The 9931-nt window shown below is 38.3% G+C and overlaps 1 pseudogene; it reads left to right on the forward strand.

Annotated features, from left to right (window-relative positions):
- The first annotated feature begins 2720 nt into the window (after positions 1-2720).
- Positions 2721-3758, forward strand: LOC149160764 (abscisic acid receptor PYL12 pseudogene; annotated as a pseudogene).
- The last annotated feature ends 6173 nt before the right edge of the window (positions 3759-9931 follow it).

The raw sequence follows: 9931 nt of genomic DNA on the forward strand, positions 1-9931 counted from the left end.
AACTGGATGAACCATGTATATCTGTGTCTCTCTTGTTTTATGCGTTTTCTGTGTTTATATCTCTGCAATATTTTATGTGTTCCATTGCTCTGTAATATATAATTTTCTAACATCTTTTATTGATAGTGGAGTTTAATTTTTGAATTGACATTTGTCCTTCGACTACAACTATTCCATGGGAAAAAAAGTATGTTGCCATTGCTGAATTTCCTTCTGGCACACAAATATCAAGGCCAGGTCATATACTAAAAAGACTTTGTCTATACAAATTCATCCCCATGAAAATGACATGGGAGAAACTCTGTGCTCACTAAACTTTTACAGTACTTTTCCAATAGAGTTTGAGGATTATAGCTTGGTCCTACTCGAACACAGCAAGATGTAAGATTCTTGTAGAGTTTGACGATTAGAGCTTGGTCCTACTCGGAGGCAGCAAGATGTAAGATTCTAGTAGAGTTGGCCAGGTCATATACTCAAAGACTTTGTTTGTACAAATTAGTCCCATGAAAATGACATGGGAGAAACTCTGTGCTCACTGAACTTTTCCAGTAGAGTTCAAGGATTAAAGCTTGGTCCTACTCGGACGCAGCAAGATGTAAGATTCCAATAGAGTTCGAGGATTAGAGCTTGGTCGTACTCGAAGGCAACAAGATGTAAGATTCCAATAGAGTTCAAGGAGGCAACAAGATGTAAGATTCCAGTACAGTTCGAGGATTAGAGCTTGGTCCTACTCGGAGGTAGCAAGATGTCACTTTAGCATGGTCCTTGCCTTTTTTTTTTATATTTTTCTTCCTTTCAAAAATTGTCAAAGAAGCATTAATTAATGTTACATGTAAAGACTTTGTTTGTACAAATTAGTCCCCATGAAAACGACATGGGAGAAACTCTGTGCTCACTGAACTTTTCCTGTAGAGTTCGAGGATTAGAGCTTGGTCCTACACGGAGGCAGCAGGATGTAAGATTCCCGTAGAGTTCGAGGATTAGAGCTTGGTCCTACTTGGAGGCAGCAAGATGTCACTGTAGCATGATCCTTGCCTTTTTTTTATATTTTTTTGCCTTTCAAAAATTGTCAAAAAAACATTAATTAATGTTATATGCTATTGCCTTATGGCATTTCCATTGCAACATCTAGTACAATAGCTAGTTAATAATCATTAGTAGAAGTTAATAAAACATACATCATGTAATACAAATTAAGATCTGTTTTAATAAAAGAATTATAATAATATTTTTAATAAAAAATATTATTTTATATATTATAGAGTTGAAAAGCAATTTAACTTATTTTATAATAAATTTATATTTAAAAATATATATATTTTTAATATATAAGAGGAAATATGTTTTTTTTTTTAAATTATATTTTAAAGTTAAAATTATTATCATTATAATATTGTTGACATTACATTACATTTCATTATTCCTGTTATTTGTTGATAATACGTTTCATGATTTAAAAATAAAATATATAATTTACCTTATAAATTAAATAATTAATTTAAATTCATTCTCATTACTATAGGATAAATAAGATAAATGAGTTTACGAGATTTTTTGGCTTAAATCACAAGATCTATCATTTGTTGATGTGTTTCGAACCAACTAATGTGGTTCATCGTCAGGACAAGTTGAAGAGCCAGATCCAGCTTTGCATGTTAAATAGCTTGAGCAGAGCCTCCAACGGCTAAATTGGACTAGGGACATTATATAAATAATCTAAATTAATAAGGGACTTTACCTCTAAATAAATATATAAATAATTTAATTTAATTGGTTGTTAATTTAATAAATATATAAATAATTTTATTTTATTGGTTAATAATTTAATAGTTAGTTAAAGGGGATTAACTAATAAATACAAAGAAAATAAATATTAAAAATAAAAATAAAAAGTATCATTAACTATTTATAGAGTTATCATATAAATATTGGAATAAAAAGTATGATTAACAATTATCATGGCTCTAAGGATCTCGGATAATAAGAGTTTTGAGAAAGAAAAATCTCATCTCCTTGATGTCTTCGTCAAGAATGGTTATAGTAGATACATGGGATAGAAGGCTTTCCTAAAGGCTGCCAAGAATTCTCTTGCTAAAAAGGAGCCGAAGGAGCAGATTCCAAGTATCCATCTGCCGAAAACAATGTATGCCTCTTTGACATTGAAATTCATAAACGGTAACATACTTCATCCTTTCGACTAACTGAAACAAATCTATCCCTCCTTGACCATGAAGTTCATAAACGGTAATATACTTCATCACAGATCCATATGAATTATATGCCTCAAATTCTATGAATTACATGTTTTACTTTATTGGCTCAAACACTCGAACTACACACCTAATACACTTAATCTCCTATGAAGCCCACCTGGACGACCAAGGCTCGTTGGTCGCTGATTGTCGGTGGGGATTCCACATGGAATGTGGCACCCGATGGGATTCACAATCCCTCCATGCGCATGACTCTCCTTGATTTGTCCACAAGGGAGGTAGCCATCCGCTTCTCAATTTTTCCCCACTTATTCACGTGAAGAACAACATAGTGGCGCTCGATTTGGGAACTTCCTTTATTTTGGATAGCTATCACTACCGTGAAATCATTAAAATTTCTAACCGCCCACAATCGACATATATATAGACATTCAGCGTTGCCTCGTACCCAGAAAGTCCGATTGCCTGTATTTGCATTGAACTGATCTCATATCTGCGAGTGGAAAACACTAGTTTTGAGCATCGAAACCTCGAATTCGAGCATGTCTCCTTCCCACCAGCTGTGGCCATTTTCAGATGTCTCAAATATTACTGATGAAACGGGCTCGATACGTACAAGGCCGGCCAATCTGGTGTCCGAGATGCTGCAATCCCTGGTGATGGAGAAGGAATATGAGTACCTGAGGAACGTGGTGGAACGATATCACAAACATTCCGTTAGCGACGGCCACTTCTCTTCCGTGGTCGTGCGGTGGATTCGAGCAACAGTTGAGGACGTCTAGTCCGTGGTGCGGTGCTTCAACAAACCACAGACGTACAAGCATTTCATCCGTAGCTGCTCCATGCTGGGTGATGGCACCGTGGGGAGTACAAGAGAACTTCGCGTGGTCTCCGGACTTCCAGCGAAGAGCAGCACTGAACGGCTCGAGATTCTGGACAACGATCACCACGTTCTGAGCTTCAGAGTCGTTGGAGGAGAGCACCGCCTGCAAAACTATCAGTCCTTCACCACAGTTCATGAGGCCCGCAACGTAGACAGGAAGAACGAGACCCTGGTGATTGAGTCGTACGTGGTGGACGTGCCGGAGGGGAATAGCCCCAGTGATACGTGCCTCTTCGTGGATACCATTGTTAAATGCAATCTTCAGTCGCTGGCTCACATCTGTGAACGTTTGCCCACACGTTGCGAACCGAAGCATCAGGGATTGATGGAAGGACAGAAGTGCACGCTGCCTCGCTGTTGAGCTCTGGAGACCAGACGGGGTTTTAATTATGTGCGTTAATTACCACAGCCCATCTAAGAATGAAGATTCGGAGAATGAATTGTATAACCCAATTAGTCCATCGTTTTGAACGTCGCAGATGCTGGTTGTGTATTAGTAATTCTGTTTGAAAAAATTCAGAGGTGAGGAGTTCGATCTTCTTGAGAAATTTAGTATCTGAAGGGCAAGATTTTGATAAGAAGAAAAATGCTTAGTTTTGGGTTTTGTATAGGGTTGCTATCCAACCATGATCTTTGCAATAGCGCGGCTTCTGAAGCTTCAATCGTACAAGTCACAGAGGAGCTTCTAGACAGAAATGTACATCCCGCCTATTTCGAAAACCATATTTTAGCTGTTCTGTGGCAGGGAAGTAGTGACGGAAAGTTCTTTACTTAAAAGAGCAGGCCTTATGGGCACCTAGCATGATCAAATTGTGAAAATAATAGATGATAAGTTTTTTTTTTAAGTTGTGTAATTATATTTGAGAGGCTTTGTTTAAACCTTTTCAAAGCAATCTTGGGGTTTGAGAGTGTACCTTAAATTTAAGCGAAGTTAATCTCTAGTTGAACAATTCAATTGTGTATTTGCATCTAGGTAAATTTCTAGTTGAACAGTTCAATTGTGTATTTGCATCTGGGTTTTTCTGTCAATCTCTAGTTCAATAGTTCAATTGTGTATTTGCATGAGGGTTCTTCTGTAGAGGCGAAAAGAGAAGCAAAGCTATTTTCTTGTGTACTCTTTCCCAACTATATAAAGTAGGAGGGTTCCAAGCATACATTAAAATTCTATACTTTTATGATATCCATATTAGTTTTTTAATTTTGTAATAAATCAAAATTTAAAAATCACAAATTTTAAATAATCGAGTAAGATATATTTAAGATATTTTTCACTAAATTATATTATTAATAAAATGGACATCCTTCCTAAATATTTAGCTTTAGCCTCCTCATTAATTAGAGTAAATAAATTAATTAAAATAAACATTAAATGATGTTACCAGTATTTAAAAAAATGGTTGATTTAATTCAATATTGATTTTGAATTTTCTTATTTCTTTAAACTTCAAGAATAAATATTTTAAAAGAAACATTAAAATTAGGGGAAAGAAACATTAAAATAAATTTGTAGAATAAACATTCAATGAAAATGTTAATATTTAAAAAATAATTAGGGGTAGCACGAGGAAGCGATTCTCTACAATTGAGAAGGAATAATAGCGGATAAATAAGCTTGGGTCTAGGTAAAATGATATAATCAAGCTGAGGTTTAAGGTTTATGGCTTGTATATAGGGCTCCTCTTAGCCTAGAAAAATGAAGGTAACAACATTACAATTTTGGGAGACTCTTTTTTTGTTATTAGAAACTTAAGAAACATCTCCCTTGTTAAAGACAATCATCTAAACCAGCCCTCCAACCTGCTCAAAGTATCCTCCTCACCTTTGGTAGTTCGTGATTTGGCATATTATTAGAAACATCAACTCAGAGGCCGACTCAATGACAAACATAGCTTTCCGCTTAAATAAAAGAGAATGGGAAGTTAATGGGGTCCCTAGTTTTTCCCCATGCCCTAACTACCCCCATTCTTAGTCCCTTTATGTATCCCCCTCCTATCCCCATCCATCCATGGCATTTATGGTATATATCCCTGGATCCCAAGGCATCTAATTATACCCCTCATGTATGGTTGGCTAGTATCATTGTGAGTTCATCCCGTCCCTCCCACCACTCGCCTACATGATGAAGCATTATCTCTCTCTCCTAGCGTGCAGCCCTCATTCTCCCTCCCACGTGACACTACCTAGGTCGGATCCTCAGTTAAGCGTGGGAGTCTTCTTGTCTAATTATTGGTTCAAGGATCATTGTAGGAATTTGAAGTTGTTCACCCTGCGAGTCCTCGAGTCATCTCATCCTTCATGCTACATTTACTCCTCTCAGCTTACACCAAACAGTGCAACCGCTCCAATTCCTGGCTACAAGTAATTGAAGCTCTCTCACCTCTTAGGAAATGATGGCACCACATTGGGATCCTGGAGATTCTAGTTCGTCTTTGCTCTATCACAAGATGTATCTACATGGAAACTGCTACAAATTTCATTTGGGTTGCCTATGATTTCCCATTCTTCTTACCATCTACAATTCTGGTTGGATTGAGTTTCATCCTCTTGGTGAGAAGAACCCAAGAAAGTCTCAAAGCTGTGAGTTTGTCACCTTCCTTTTGGACTGTGTCCCCCTGCTTAGGTGCTCTAGCTCACCCCAGCGAGCTCTATGGGTTTCAATACATGACAAGCCACAACATGAGTTGCATTCCCTCTCCTCCACCTTATGTGCTTTCTCTGCATTACAATGGTGTTCTGAGAGGATGATTACAGGAACCTAGGGTAGCCAACATGCACGTTTAGGCATGGTGGTGGAAACTGATGTGGGTAATCTCACAATGGGTCGAGAACAACATATCTTGGTCCCTAACTCCTGCGGTATGTGTCGAATGTGCTCAGGAGATCACAAATATTAAATTAGAGCTCTTCGACCTTAATGTTTTATTGCACCATCAAATTGTGGTTGCCTGTGAAAACTGTGATGTAATAGAGGCCAAACACAAGAAAATTGTGAGGCTTGAGGATGAGGCCGAAACGCTGCGCAGCATGATCAAGGATCCCCATCTCCAGATGCCCAAGTCAAGCACCCACCTAGAAGAACAAAGCACCCCTTCAAAAGTCTAGAACTTGGGCATTGATTTAAACTGCCCTGTTGATCTAAATGCTTAATCGTCAAATGTAATCACTGTTTTTTTTGTGTTTTCATCTTGTCTCGATTTTTTCGAGTATACTCTTGTAGAATAAATAAGAGTATTGTATCTGAATCTTTTTGTAGTGATCACGGACAACTGGGCATGGGTTATCTGTCTACAAATAATGAAATTAAAGCCCATAGATGTATATGAATTATAAATATTCAGTGTATTTTACCACAACCACGCAGAATTAATACAAAGAATAATTATTGTTATTAAAAAATATATATTTATAAAATAATTTGTTTGATTTAATTCCATATTGGATTTTGGATTTTGTTATTTTGTTTAAATTTGCAACATCAATTATGGGAAGTAAAGAATCATTATTAATAATAAGAAAAATTGAAATGATCACTAAGTAATAAACAAAGTAAAGAGTTAATTTTTCCCGCATTAATATTATATTGGTAAAAATTTCTATAAACATTTATACATAGGATTGTAGCTACCACCAATAATTTATAATAAAACAAAAATATATATGTGGTGGAAAATTTTACAATCATCATCCATTTAGTAAATATACTATTTAAGCTTTTATCTAACTCATATGTAATAAATTTTATCAAATTTTATCATGATAATCTCGTTGTGATGATAGACTAAATGTGATCATAAATGATAGAGAGTGAGATCTTGCTTTTTGTGTTATGTTTGCTTCTTGATTTATGTTTTTCTCTTTGTTAGTAGTTGGTTATAGGTGCAAGTTTTGGAGTTTTTGCCTTACATTTTTTTGGGTGAGTAGTTTTGGAGGTTTCTTATCTTTCAATAGCTTTAAAGATTTCAAAATATTCATCTCTCGCATTTTATTTATTATTTTAGTGTATTCTATTTTTCGAGTCGAATAGAATGAAGTCATCAGTAATGAATTTAGCATGGATTAAAATAGAGTTGAAGAGTTTTTATTGTCTACACCAATGTTATCGCTAATTATCATTGTGATATTGAATGGTTTTCTCTTCGCAAGACCAGGGATACGAAGAAGTGTCTGAAGTGATTAAATTTTTAAGCACACTCACACTAAGGATGTGTAGGCATGTCATTATCAATGTATTACATTGTAAAGCCCATAAAAATATACCAATTTTAATGAATAGTAATAATAAGAAGTATTTGATTAGAAATAAAAACTATATTTAGTTCTCTATAATTAAGTTTGGCAAGACTATATCTTCATCATGTCCAATATATCACCCTAATCCAGATGGGGAATTGAATAAATGACTTCACATCAAGGAGTGCCTTAACAAAACACCCAATCACTATCTATCCAAGACCTAGTGGACTTTAAAAATTATCCATACCATACCTGTCACGGCCCTATCCTGACAGTGGTCTTTCAACCGCACATAGGTAGGTCTGGCACTGCTACCCAATTTCTTTTCACCAATACTCTCAGGTATGGACTACGCCTAACATTCAACACTTAGAATATTTTTCAACTTTTACTAAGCATCCATCATTATTTTTACACAGCAGAAACATTCATCATCATCATCATTAAAAGTATGCACAACAGATTAATACTTCTTTCAAAGGGAGGGGCAACTCTCTACTTCGAGTATGCCCAAATAAATATAACAATACAATTTTTACAAGTATTTACAATATTCAGCCTTTGTAAGGCAACCCCAAAATTCACCTTCACAAATGCCAAATTCACCAACTCGACCTTCTTTCAGCGTTGCCTCGGCTTGACTCATGCTCGAGTAGGAGTGCTCTCGCCCTCAGGTCGCCTACCTGACTTGTCGTTGGGCAAGGCACCCAAATTGTCACCTCCGCACCCGTGTTTGCCTTCGCGTGCACTATCGTGTTGTGTCACACCACTCGCAAGCAGGAGCGCCCCCACACTTCACCTGTTCATTATTCAACTCGCCTTCATCTCATCCGTTCACCTTCGCCCCGACGCGTCTACTCACAACTTTGCCTAGCTTGTTGTTCACAACTCCGCCCATGCATCGTTCACAAACTCCGCTCGCTTGGTTCAAAAACTCTGCTTGCTCGTCGTTCACAACCTCCTCCTACCTCCATTCAGACTTCTGGAGGGGTGCGCCCATGTGCTACGGCATCTCACCTTGTGGTTAGAGCTCGCGACCCTTCGCTCAACTTGCTACCCGCCTTACCACCTATGGCTCGTTCGCCCAACCTTCGACCTGCGCTCGGTTTTCCTGCGGTTTTGCGGCTTTGGTGTTCGGACCTCTGTGTGCCTACACCTTTGCCCAATCTTATTTGCTCGTCCTCCTCGCTACCAATTCGTCTTGGTTATGCTTGGATGTGAATTGCTTGGTTTCTCCTCTATGCATTCACCCCATATATATATGTTTCTCCCATGGATAATGATGGTTCAGCCTACCTAGGTCGACCATGTAATTCGATCGTCAGACCACCAAGTTAAGTCGGCTCGTCCCAACCATATGTCAACTCGACCAACCCACTTAGTTTTTTGACCCTCCATTAAACTTGTTAGACTTCTCCACACTTAGCCAAATTTCGCCGTTTGGTTTTTTGACCCCCATTTTGGCTCGTTGCAACTCGTGTCTCGGGCGCATTTGACCGACCACCCAACTCGTCCCATCATCACAACTCGTTGCATGTTCGCGCAGGTACATTTAACCAAACGCCCAGCTCGTCGCACATGCCGACTCGTCGCCTTTAACCGAAAGTCATGTCATGACCCATCGCACATCATAAATGGCAACTCGAGGGCATGCCATACTCCCCCACTCTAAACAGTTGTCATCCTTGACAACATCATCTCGGCAACCACCATCACCAAGACTATAAGTCCACACAAATATGTGTATGGGTATCGAGATGTGCCCACCTTTGACCTGCCTCATGCCATAGATATGCCAAACTCTCACCCCAGATGTCTGCTCAAAATGTTGGAGACTCACTTCCATGAGCAGATAATAATGAGCCTCATCACCATGTTAGTCTAAGAAGAGTGGGAGGAAGTGGAGGCCAAAGGCTCTCCCTCTTCCTTGCGTATCAGCTCAATCCACCTATTAGGATCTTCCACCTCTAATCTTTGCAAGTATGCTTCCCAACTCTCCCACTGATCGTCTGGTCTAGCATCCTCATCCTTCTTCATTGCCGCTAGTCTGCTTCATAGATCCAAGATACTATCAGACAATGCTCTAATCACTTGTGATCACTCCATAAGTTTTTCCTTTGTATAAGACAATCTCTTATAGACTTCCTCATCTCACTTCACCTCCTCCACATTCATCGTTGTCAACTTACATTTGACTGTCGTAGCCCCTATGGTTGGTATACCAATGGGTGCTTCCTCACGCTCGTCATAAATGTACAACTTCTTCATGTGTGGGACTATCATAACTTCAAATTGCTTCATAAATTCCATGCCTAGCACAGCTTCATAGTCATCTATCCGCACCACTGTGAAATCGACCTTCCTTGTCCATTCACCTAGTGTCACATCGACCTTCAGCGCTACATCAATCACAGAATTAGGTGGAGAATTCACTGCTTTCAATTGTGCCTGAACTGGTATAAATTCCAACCCAATCTTCTTCGCAATATCTTCACTCATGAAGTTATGAGTTGCACCACTATCCACCATAGTGAGAACAATGCCTTTCCCAATCTTCATCTCCACATATTCGAATTGGTTCCTTTCGGTATCTCTTCATGAT

The sequence above is a fragment of the Pinus tabuliformis genome, chromosome 5_2 (assembly GCF_031772625.1).
Source record: "Pinus tabuliformis cultivar Carrire ecotype Pingquan chromosome 5_2, CPIR1, whole genome shotgun sequence".
Classification (NCBI taxonomy): domain Eukaryota; kingdom Viridiplantae; phylum Streptophyta; class Pinopsida; order Pinales; family Pinaceae; genus Pinus; species Pinus tabuliformis.